At 46.8% G+C, this 9,868-nt stretch overlaps 1 protein-coding gene across 1 annotated transcript in view; it reads left to right on the top strand.

Moving 5' to 3' along the window:
* Positions 1-324: 324 nt before the first annotated feature.
* The window catches only part of DMTN (dematin actin binding protein), a 110,418-nt gene continuing 100,874 nt past the window's right edge, over positions 325-9,868 (top strand). Inside the window, exon 1 of the mRNA XM_063931821.1 lies at positions 325-456. The gene's annotated coding sequence lies outside the window, so the exon portion shown is untranslated. The remainder of the gene's footprint in view (positions 457-9,868) is intronic.

Raw genomic sequence — 9,868 nt, 5'->3', positions numbered from 1 at the left:
GTAGATGGGGGATGGTATTGTACCACCGGAGTGATTTAATAAGATGAAAGGTCATTTCATTGTGCACTACCGTTAGGCCAGGACATGGGATGTAATGCTCAGCAGTCAATGAGCTTTAAAACAAGTGATTATTTTAATCTTGACATTTCATCTGCCCCGCTTTAATCTAGTAAGTATTGCTGCGGGTGAAATGATAATAGCACAGAGAGAGCGAGAGAGAGAGAGAGAGAGAGAGACAGTCAGCAGGTAAGGTGAAACCACTGATAGGTCTGCTGATGCTCTGCTGACTGGGAGGAAGGGATGGGATGTGCTGCAGGGAGGGGCTGCTGGTGCTCTGCAGGCAGGGAGGGGACCGGCCATGTCCCTGGTGATGCTGAGGATTAGCTGTTACCATAGTTACAGGAATCAGGACCAGCAGATGATGCTGACACTGCCTGTACTGCCCGGGATCCCACGGTAATACAACGGAGGGATGCATGGGGGGAGAGCGGGGGGCTGTTAGGCACGGGGGAGCAGGCAAGGTGAATGGGCAACAGCAAGAGGAGAGTTTAGGGTGTGTAACATGTAGGGGGGAGGGGGGGTTGTGACTGTGCATCTTGTGACTGCGTAACAGGGAGCTGGGCCTGGTTATGCTGTACGTATATATCTATATATATAGGTATCTGTACAGAACTGCATGCATAGTGTGCTGGTACCCCACAGTGGATATTATAAACCATATGTGATTAGTTGTGCTTATATACCTGTATTATAAGAGTATGTTCCACATGTGTGTGATATGCATGTTTATGTAACTATATACAGTATGATGCATGAGCAGATTATAAAATCAGTCTGAGATGGTGTAAGCATATATACAAGGTGGAAACCCCACAAAGCACTCTGTCAATGATTGCTCTTAGATACAGTATGTGCTATTTTGTCCTGGTCTGTGTGCGCTGTGTACAGAGATGGATCCTGCTTATGTCTAGCTGTGATTTATGGGAATCCTCCTCCCTGGTCAGTTCAGGATTTGCAGAATGTGATCAGTTGCAGCAATTGTCATGGTCTGTAATACAGTGTAATCTCTATATAATACTAGACAGAAATGCCTTTATTTGCCCAGCCTGGCAGAGACAAAGGATAGAGGGTACGAGAGGCACATCCATGTAGCGACACACGTGCACGAGGCATGCTTAGAAGTTTTGCAGTATGTGACAGTCCTGCTGGAAAAGCGATTGGAAGAAATAGGAATTGCTGAGTGTGGTGGACGGCTCAGGAGTACCCAGTGTGTGATGCACATACAGCATGTATATTCTGATATTATTGTGTCAGCAGAATTAGTGTACTATTATGTGGATGTTTGTGTAAGCTATAAGTATATACAGTATTCTGTCGGTGTGCTTTGAGCATCCAGTGATGTTGCTATGTGTATATAATGCATGGTACACTGTATATGTGATATACTGTATCAAAATTGATGTAAGGCAAATATAGCAATTGTTTTCTCGCATCCTGAACTGCAAACAAACTAATTCTAGCCAATCAGGGAGCTGCTCCAGGGAGGAAACAAAACATTTACTGGCACCCAGCAGGCAGACAGGGGCATGTCACCAGACTGGCAGACACTGTATGATCATATCTTATAAGCAGTGCACTCAGCACCTACACTGCAAACTGTTTCTACCACTAGTTACACAAATGTAATGAGAAAAATTGTTACTTTTTTCTAAAGCAGATACAGGTTGAGTATCCCATATCCAAATATTACGAAATACGGAATATTCCGAAATACGGACTTATTTGAGTGAGAGTGAGATAGTGAAATCTTTGTTTTCTGATGGTACAATGTACACAAACTTTGTTTAATACAAAAAGTTATTAAAAATATTGTATTTAATGACCTTCAGGCTGTGTGTATAAGGTGTATATGAAACATAAATGCATTCTTTGCTTAGACTTAGGTCCCATCACCATGATATCTCATTATGGTATGCAATTATTCCAAAATACGGAAAAATCCGATATCCAAAATACTTCTGGTCCCAAGCATTTTGGATAAGGGATACTCAACCTGTATACTGTATTTACATCATTCTGTTAACATGTCCATAGCAAATACAGGGCCTGATTCATAGTTACATGGTATGCCGATGTTTCACAGATAAGCGATTATCGTCTGACTGCATGCGTCAAAGTCTAGGAGCGCAGTGGCTCGCAGAGAGGATTAATTCGCAAAGATATACGAAAGGAAGGGACTGCTTGGGGGTGGTAACGGAGAGTGGCAGCAGTAATTCAGGCGTGTTGCGGACGTTTTAGGGGCATGTTGCTGCCTGCGACCCCGAACATATTAAAGGGGATACGGTCGTTAGGTTGACACAGCTTAGGTGCACAGTCATTAAGTCGACCATTGAAGGTCGACATACATTAGGTTGACATGGTCATTAAGTTGACATGTACTGGGCCGACAGGTCAAAAGGTCGACATGAGTTTTTTTTTAAAAAAATCATTTTTTGGATTATTTCATATTTAACGATCCACGTGGACTAATAACTAATAACAATAACCTGTGCCGAGCGAAGCGAGCCACGCGAGGGGACATGGTGCACTCATTTGGATTCCCCGTCACTTTCCGAAGAAAACGACGCCAAAAACAGTCAAAAAACCCATGTCGACCTTTTGACCTGTCGACCTAGTACATGTAGACCTAATGGCCCTCATTCCGAGTTGTTCGCTCGGTAAAAATCTTCGTATCGCAGCGATTTTCCGCTTAATGCGCATGCGCAATGTCCGCACTGCGACTGCGCCAAGTAAATTTGCTATGCAGTTAGGATTTTTACTCACGGCTTTTTCATCGTTCTGGCGATCGTAATGTGATTGACAGGAAAAGGGTGTTACTGGGCGGAAACAGGCCGTTTTATGGGCGTGTGGGAAAAAACGCTACCGTTTCCGGAAAAAACGCAGGAGTGGCCGGAGAAACGGAGGAGTGTCTGGGCGAACGCTGGGTGTGTTTGTGACGTCAAACCAGGAACGACAAGCACTGAACTGATCGCAGATGCCGAGTAAGTCTGAAGCTACTCAGAAACTGCTACGAGGTGTGTAATCGCAATATTGCGAATACATCGTTCGCAATTTTAAGATGCTAAAATTCACTCCCAGTAGGCGGCGGCTTAGCGTGAGCAACTCTGCTAAAATCCACTTGCGAGCGAACAACTCGGAATGAGGGCCAATGTCCATGTCGACCCATTGTCCCTGTCGACCTAATGCATGTCGACCTTCCATGGTTGACCTAATGACTGTCGACTTAAGTTGAGTCGACCCAACGACCCATACCCCATTAAAGATAGCTGAGGCATCTCAGTATACACAGCCATTCTGTGTGACCATAGAGGGACGATTATGGAAGGATCTGCGTCTTTGTACAAAGTTGCTGAGATTAGAAAAGCTGCCGGTGGGTTTCTCAATCCTAGCTGCCGAGACATTTGTATATTTTCTCTCATCCGCTGTGTACAGGGCGGCAGCTGGTAATGCATTAGCGATTTAGCGTACACCATACTTGCCTACTCTCCTGGGAGGTACGGGAGGCTCACGATTTTTGGGGTAGCGCCCCGCACCCCAGGACAGCAGACAGATCTCCAGCATCCTACCTGCACCCTAGTGAAGTGGGCAGGATGTAGAGATACTTTCCGGTATTCGCGGGTCTGTGGGGTGGGGGAGGAGCTAAAATGACACGAATCGCTGCATTTTACCGATGTGAGGAAGGGGGTTGCTACGTTTTCCCGAAGTGGGGGTGAGGCTTGATGATGTCACAGCCCAGCCCATCCCCCAAAGTACCCTGCAGCGTCTCCTTACCGGGCTTCTCCCGGAGAGGAGAAATGTAAAGTAGGTAAGTATGCGTACAACTATGAATCAGGCCCATAGTGCAGTATTAATAAGCAACAAGAGCAATAACAAGAGAGGGATCTGCACTTATACTGTACGATTCTGTCTGTGCAGCCTATGGGGGTGTGACCACAAGTGCCAGAAGGAAGCTATTGGTCTCTTCTGTCACTTGCTGTCAGTATAACAGGGGCTGTTTCCCTGGCTGTGTGGGGTTGGACCCCCTACTTGCTGTACAGAGGAGACATTATTCCCCCCCCCTAGAAATAGTTCTAAAAAAACTGGAAAGTACTTTTCAGACAATCAAAACAATTCCTTATTTGTTTTAAAGGAACCAGCAGTGTGGGGTTCTCTATTATCCTATATTGGGGTAGTTAGCAGGAGTATATTGTATTAAATGCTCTTTTGGTTGGGTTGAGGTTACCAAATGGTAAAAAAGGGGCAGACTAGATGGACCAAGGGGTGCTTATCTGCCTTCAATTTCTATATTTCTTCATTTCTGTGCCACAAGTCAGGGGGCGTGGACTCGCGGTACACCTCAATTTCCATGGAGATGGGCAGGGGGGCGGGGGGAGCGCCAGACTAGAGAGCCAGAGGCTACGCTGCGTGCAGTCTACCCGGCTCTCTGTGTGACAGGACCGGCCTACCAGTCCATCGGTGCCCTGCCCAGCTCCCACACCCCAACCTGCCCAGATACTTCTCCCCGGGCTTCGAGTATAAAAAAGTTGGCAAGTATGAGTATAGGGCTGGTGATAATGGGTATCAGATCAGGGCAGTTTGGCCACACAGATGCATGGAAAGAAATGTTTTGTGTATGCCAGGCCAACCTGCGTTTGACAATGCATCGGCCCTGCATGTGTTAACGTTACAGCGGCCAGGCTATTCATTCATTGTGTAGTCTTATGAAATAATTGCAGTGATATCTGCAGCAATCCCTCCATTCCCGGGAGCAGAAGATGGTGTTAGCCCGTTTCTAACCTATGAGGGGTATTCAATTCTTGTCGGAAACTGCCTTCTTGTCGGAAAGACGTCAGTTTCTGAGAGGTTTAGGTCGGAAGGGGTTCCGACCTATTCAATGCTGCCCCCTTTTTTCCGACAAGTCAAGAAATCTGACTTGTTGGAAGCCTGGCGGAATGCACGCGGATCGGCGGCTTAAGCCGTTGATCCATGTGTATTGTCTGAAGCGCAGCCAAACCCGACAGGTTTTAGCCCCGTTTCCGACAATGTCAATCTGACTTCAAAAAAAGTCGTATAGGCATTATCAAGAATGGGCCAAACCTGTTGAGTTTGGCCGGCCATTGAATACTCATGTCGGAAAGGATCTGACGTGAATTGAATACCCCCCTATGGCCTACACTTGGCAGGAAGCACCAGGAGAGGGTTTATCTGGAACCCTCCCTGGCATTGGCCCTCATTTCGAGTTGATCGCTCGCTAGCTGCTTTTAGCAGCAGTGCACACGCTAGGCCCCCGCCCTCTGGGAGTGTATCTTAGCTTAGAGAAGTGCGAACGAAAGGTTAGCAGAACTGCTCGTAAACATTTTCATGCAGTTTCTGAGCAGCTCCAGACCTACTCCTACCTTGCGATCACTTCAGTCAGTTTAGTTCCTGCTTTGACGTCACAAACACGCCCTGCGTTCGGCCAGCCACTCCCCCGTTTCCCCAGGCACGCCTGCGTTTTCACCTGTCACGGCTGCGTTTTTTAGCACACTCCCGGAAAACGGCCAGTTACCACCCAGAAACACCCACTTCCTCTCAATCACTCACCGATCAGCAGAGCGACAGAAAAGCGTCACTCGACCTTGTGTAAAACTGCATAGTTTTGTGTGAAAGTACTTCACGCGTGCGTACTGCGGCAGAAATGCCGCTTTTTCACCTAATCGTCGCGCTGCGACCGAAAGCAGCTAGCGATCAACTCGGAATGAGGGCCATTGGGCGCTGCAGATGCATGGTCAGCGGGCCGCGCATGTGCAGGAATCCCAGCACTGAAGTGAGCACATCACGGGACGCAGCTGCCACTTCATACATTTGGGCGGTGTAATTACATTTTGGGAGACAATAATCATGCCCAGATCAAATTGCAAACGCGATTATTGATAAATGGGCCCTTCTAGGAGAGACAAGGTATAATACTTGGGTCAGGTTTACAGGGGGTGGCCTAGGGTAGGATACTGGCAAGATCAGTGCTGGTGCTAACAGTTGTCACATGCATTTATGGCTGTGGTGTATTGAATGTAATGTTCCTGAAGTTGTTAGTTATGTTTTTGCGCACGACCTGTGTGACACTGGAGGACAGATTCAGAGGTGGACACAATGGCAAATGTGCGCAGATGATTATTTGCTAGTGCACATGCGCAAAAAGTCCAGAAAACCCCTACAGCGTATGTGTGCCACTGAGTGTAGGCAGACAATGCTGTGGGCTAGGGAGATGTTGTAATACAGCCAGTAGTGCACCACCATGGGCGTTCCAGGGCAGTTACTGGGAGCTGGCCTGAAGTGTTTCGCAAGAAAAGGACATGGGTGTGTTAATGCAAGCGGCTGCATTCCCAAACGCAGGGCCACACCTACAGAGGCCATGTTTAGAGGAATATGAGAAGAGAACTCACAGCAGGCCATAGGTTGTTGTGAGCGATGGTGCACTGATGGTGAAGTGTTCAGAACTGCTATCGCAGTTTCACTGGCCGCTGACACTAAAAATGGGCATCTCAGGGCTTGTACTGTCTGCCGCAGGCTGGTACACAAGGGGAAGGCTGACATATTATTGCTCCCTACAGTCTGACAGTGGCCATTTTTGTGAATGCAGTAGTCGCCACCTCTGAATCCCGCCCAGAGTTATTATGGTTTAGATTAGCCTGATGGAGCTGTGTGGTGAGGTTATAGTGTACATTTTCAATAATGACAGCGATAAATGCATTATGGACAACAAGATTCACTATGGAAATTGTCAGAGCTTCATTAATAAATAAGCATACAAATTGAACGATCAATTTCCCGGCACTGGTTCAGGCCATTATTTTTTTGTATAATCAGTTTTTATTAAGGATTTTAGAAGACGTTAACAAAGAAAGAAAAACACAAATATAATCACAAATATAGAAACACCTATACAAGTAAGTCTACTCCACACAAATCTGTCCGTACAAATGTCTGAGTAACCAGTGGGCAGGCAGATAGAGCGGAACATCCGAGGAGCAAGAGATACTCTAATAAAATAACGCAAGTATGTCAGCAATGAAAGGTGTTTACAAACATATAAAACTATAAGAAAAGCACAACTAGAAAGCCAACTGGCTTCAGGGATAGGAGTTAGAAGCAGAAGGAAGGAAGAAAAGGAGAGAAAGGAGAAGAAGGGAGGGGGGGGGTTAAGAGAAATAAGAGGTACCACTTAGAAAGCAATGGAAACAGAGAAAAAGGGAAACTAACTACTATCCAAGGGAGTGGCCATATAGGCCTGGAAGGCCTTGTATTCTAGCCAGGGGGACCACGTGGCGTTACATTCATGAGATTTGCCTATCGATGAGAGAAACAGGTCTTCCATTCTCATAAAGTAGTCCAGTTTAGTGAACCATGTACGATTCGTGGGAGGGAGGTGGGACCTCCACATGGCCGGGATTACAGCACGCGCTGCGTTACTGAAATGTCGCAGCAATGAATGTGTGTGTTGGGACACTGGAATATTGGAGTGATTAATAAGCCAGAATGCTGGGTCCTGCGGGATTAGAGTTTTTAGAATAACCTGGGAGATGTGTATGACCTCCCGCCAAAAGGGTTGGATCAGGGGGCATGTCCACCAGATATGTATAAGGGTGCCGGATGGGGAAGAGCAGCGCCAGCAATGGGCTGATGAAGAGGGATACATAGCATGGAGGAGGGAGGGGTGTCTGTACCACCGTGTCACCACTTTATATTGAGTCTCCCTGATCTGGACACAAACAGAACTCGTGTGGGCTTTCAAGAAAATTTGTTCCCAGTCCCTAGGTGACAGGGAAGTACCCAAGTCCCTCTCCCAAGCCACAGCAAAGGATGGAGTAGCGAGAGGTTGGGAGTGGCAAACAATTTTGTACAGGGTGGATATGGCGTGGGTCGGGTCAAGGACAGCAATACAGAGTTTCTCAAATAGAGTCAATTCTCTAGCAGCGTTCCGAAGTCTAGAGCCAGTCACCAAGAAGTGTCGTATTTGTAGGAATTTCCAAAAGTCCCGTTGGGGGACGTCCCACCGCTCCCTCAAGTCTGAGAATTGTTTGACTCCAGTCGGTGATACCATCTGACCGACCCTGAACAGTCCCACCACAGCCCAGCGTGAAAAGTGGGCGGGGTTAATACCCGGCACAAAGTCAGGGTTGGCCAGAAAGGAGGTCAAGGGGCCGAATTTGGAAGAGATATAAGGAAGTTCCCTTAGCGATTTCCAGGCGGCATGCGTGGGAGTTATAGTAGGATGGGGAAGAGGCAATTTTGGGGAGGAGGGGAGCCAGGGGAATATCTCCGGGAATTGCTGCACATACAAGCCCTCCAGCTCCACCCATTGTTTATGTTTGCGATATCTTGTCCAGTCTATGATTCTACTCAAAAGAATGGCATGGTAATAACCTTTTATATCAGGAAGTTGGAGGCCTCCATTCTCAATTGATTTAGTCAACTGGGAGCGTTTAAGCCTCGGTCTCTTCCTCTGCCAGACAAACTGCTGGATCAAAAGTGAAATAGATCGGAACCAGGACTCTGGGATGCGGATCGGGAGGGCCTGCATTACATACAATAATCTAGGGAGGGTGTTCATTTTAACTATATTTATCCTCCCAAACCAAGAAAGATATTTCATATTCCATCTAGAGTAGTCATTCCGAATCGTTTGTGGAAGAGGTAAATAATTCAACAGGAACAACCGGGACAGCTTAACACCAAAATAAGTTATGTGAGACGATTGCCATAAGAAAGGGAAAGAACGTTTAAGGGCCGCAACGGATTCTGCAGGGGTGGAAATATTAAGAGCGCTGGATTTAGAATAATTCATTTTGAAATTAGAAAGCTGTCCAAAGAGGTCAAATTCCTTCATTAGGTGCGGTAGAGAGTCGGTGGGATGGGATTCTATGGCCAAGAGGTCGTCGGCAAACAGGGCTAACTTATATTCACCGCCTCCCACGGCAAAACCCCTGATGGCACGGATAGCTCTAGCTAGCGCTTCAATACATAGCACAAAGATCAATGGAGATAGTGGGCAGCCTTGCCTAGTGCCGTTGCTTATGGTAAATGGGACAGATAAAGTGCCATTTACACGCACCTTCGCCGTCGGGGAGTCATAAAGGGCCAGTATCCAAGCAAGTGCATTGGGACCTAAGCCTATATGCTCCAAAAGTGCTTTCATAAATTTCCAACTGACCCTATCAAATGCCTTTTTGGCATCGGTAGATAGTAACATAGTGGGGGTAGAACCGTGGGAAGCTAAATGGATGAGGTTGAGGATTTTGGTTGTGTTGTCTTTAGCCTCTCGGCCAACAACAAATCCCACCTGGTCGTTGTGAACTAAGAGAGGAACCAGCGCACTAAATCTATTTGCCAAAATCTTGGCATAGAGTTTGAGATCCACATTTAGGAGGGAAATGGGTCTGTAGCTGGAGCAGACCGAAGGGTCTTTGCCCTGCTTCGGTATCACCAAAACATGGGCCTCCAGAGAGTCACGGGAGAAATGAGAACCAGAGGCAATTGAATTAAACGCTTGTAGGAGTAAGGGGATTAGCTTGTCCTTAAACACCTTGTAATACGCTATAGTGAATCCGTCAGGGCCCGGGCTCTTCCCAGATGGCATAGAGGAGATGGCCTGATCTAGTTCTTGGGCAGTGAAAGGGGCTTCTAGTAAACCGAGCTTCAAGGGCGGAAGAACGGGATAGTTTATGAACGTCAAATAGTCCCTTATTTTTTGGATTGAAGATGGGGATCCGCATCTGAGGGAGCATTTTCTAGGTTATATAGCAAGGCATAAAATCATGCAAAGCAAGTCCCAATCTCAGGTGATTTAAAT

This window comes from Pseudophryne corroboree, chromosome 6 (assembly GCF_028390025.1).
Source record: "Pseudophryne corroboree isolate aPseCor3 chromosome 6, aPseCor3.hap2, whole genome shotgun sequence".
Taxonomy (NCBI): domain Eukaryota; kingdom Metazoa; phylum Chordata; class Amphibia; order Anura; family Myobatrachidae; genus Pseudophryne; species Pseudophryne corroboree.
This window is presented reverse-complemented; position numbering and strand designations above follow the sequence as displayed.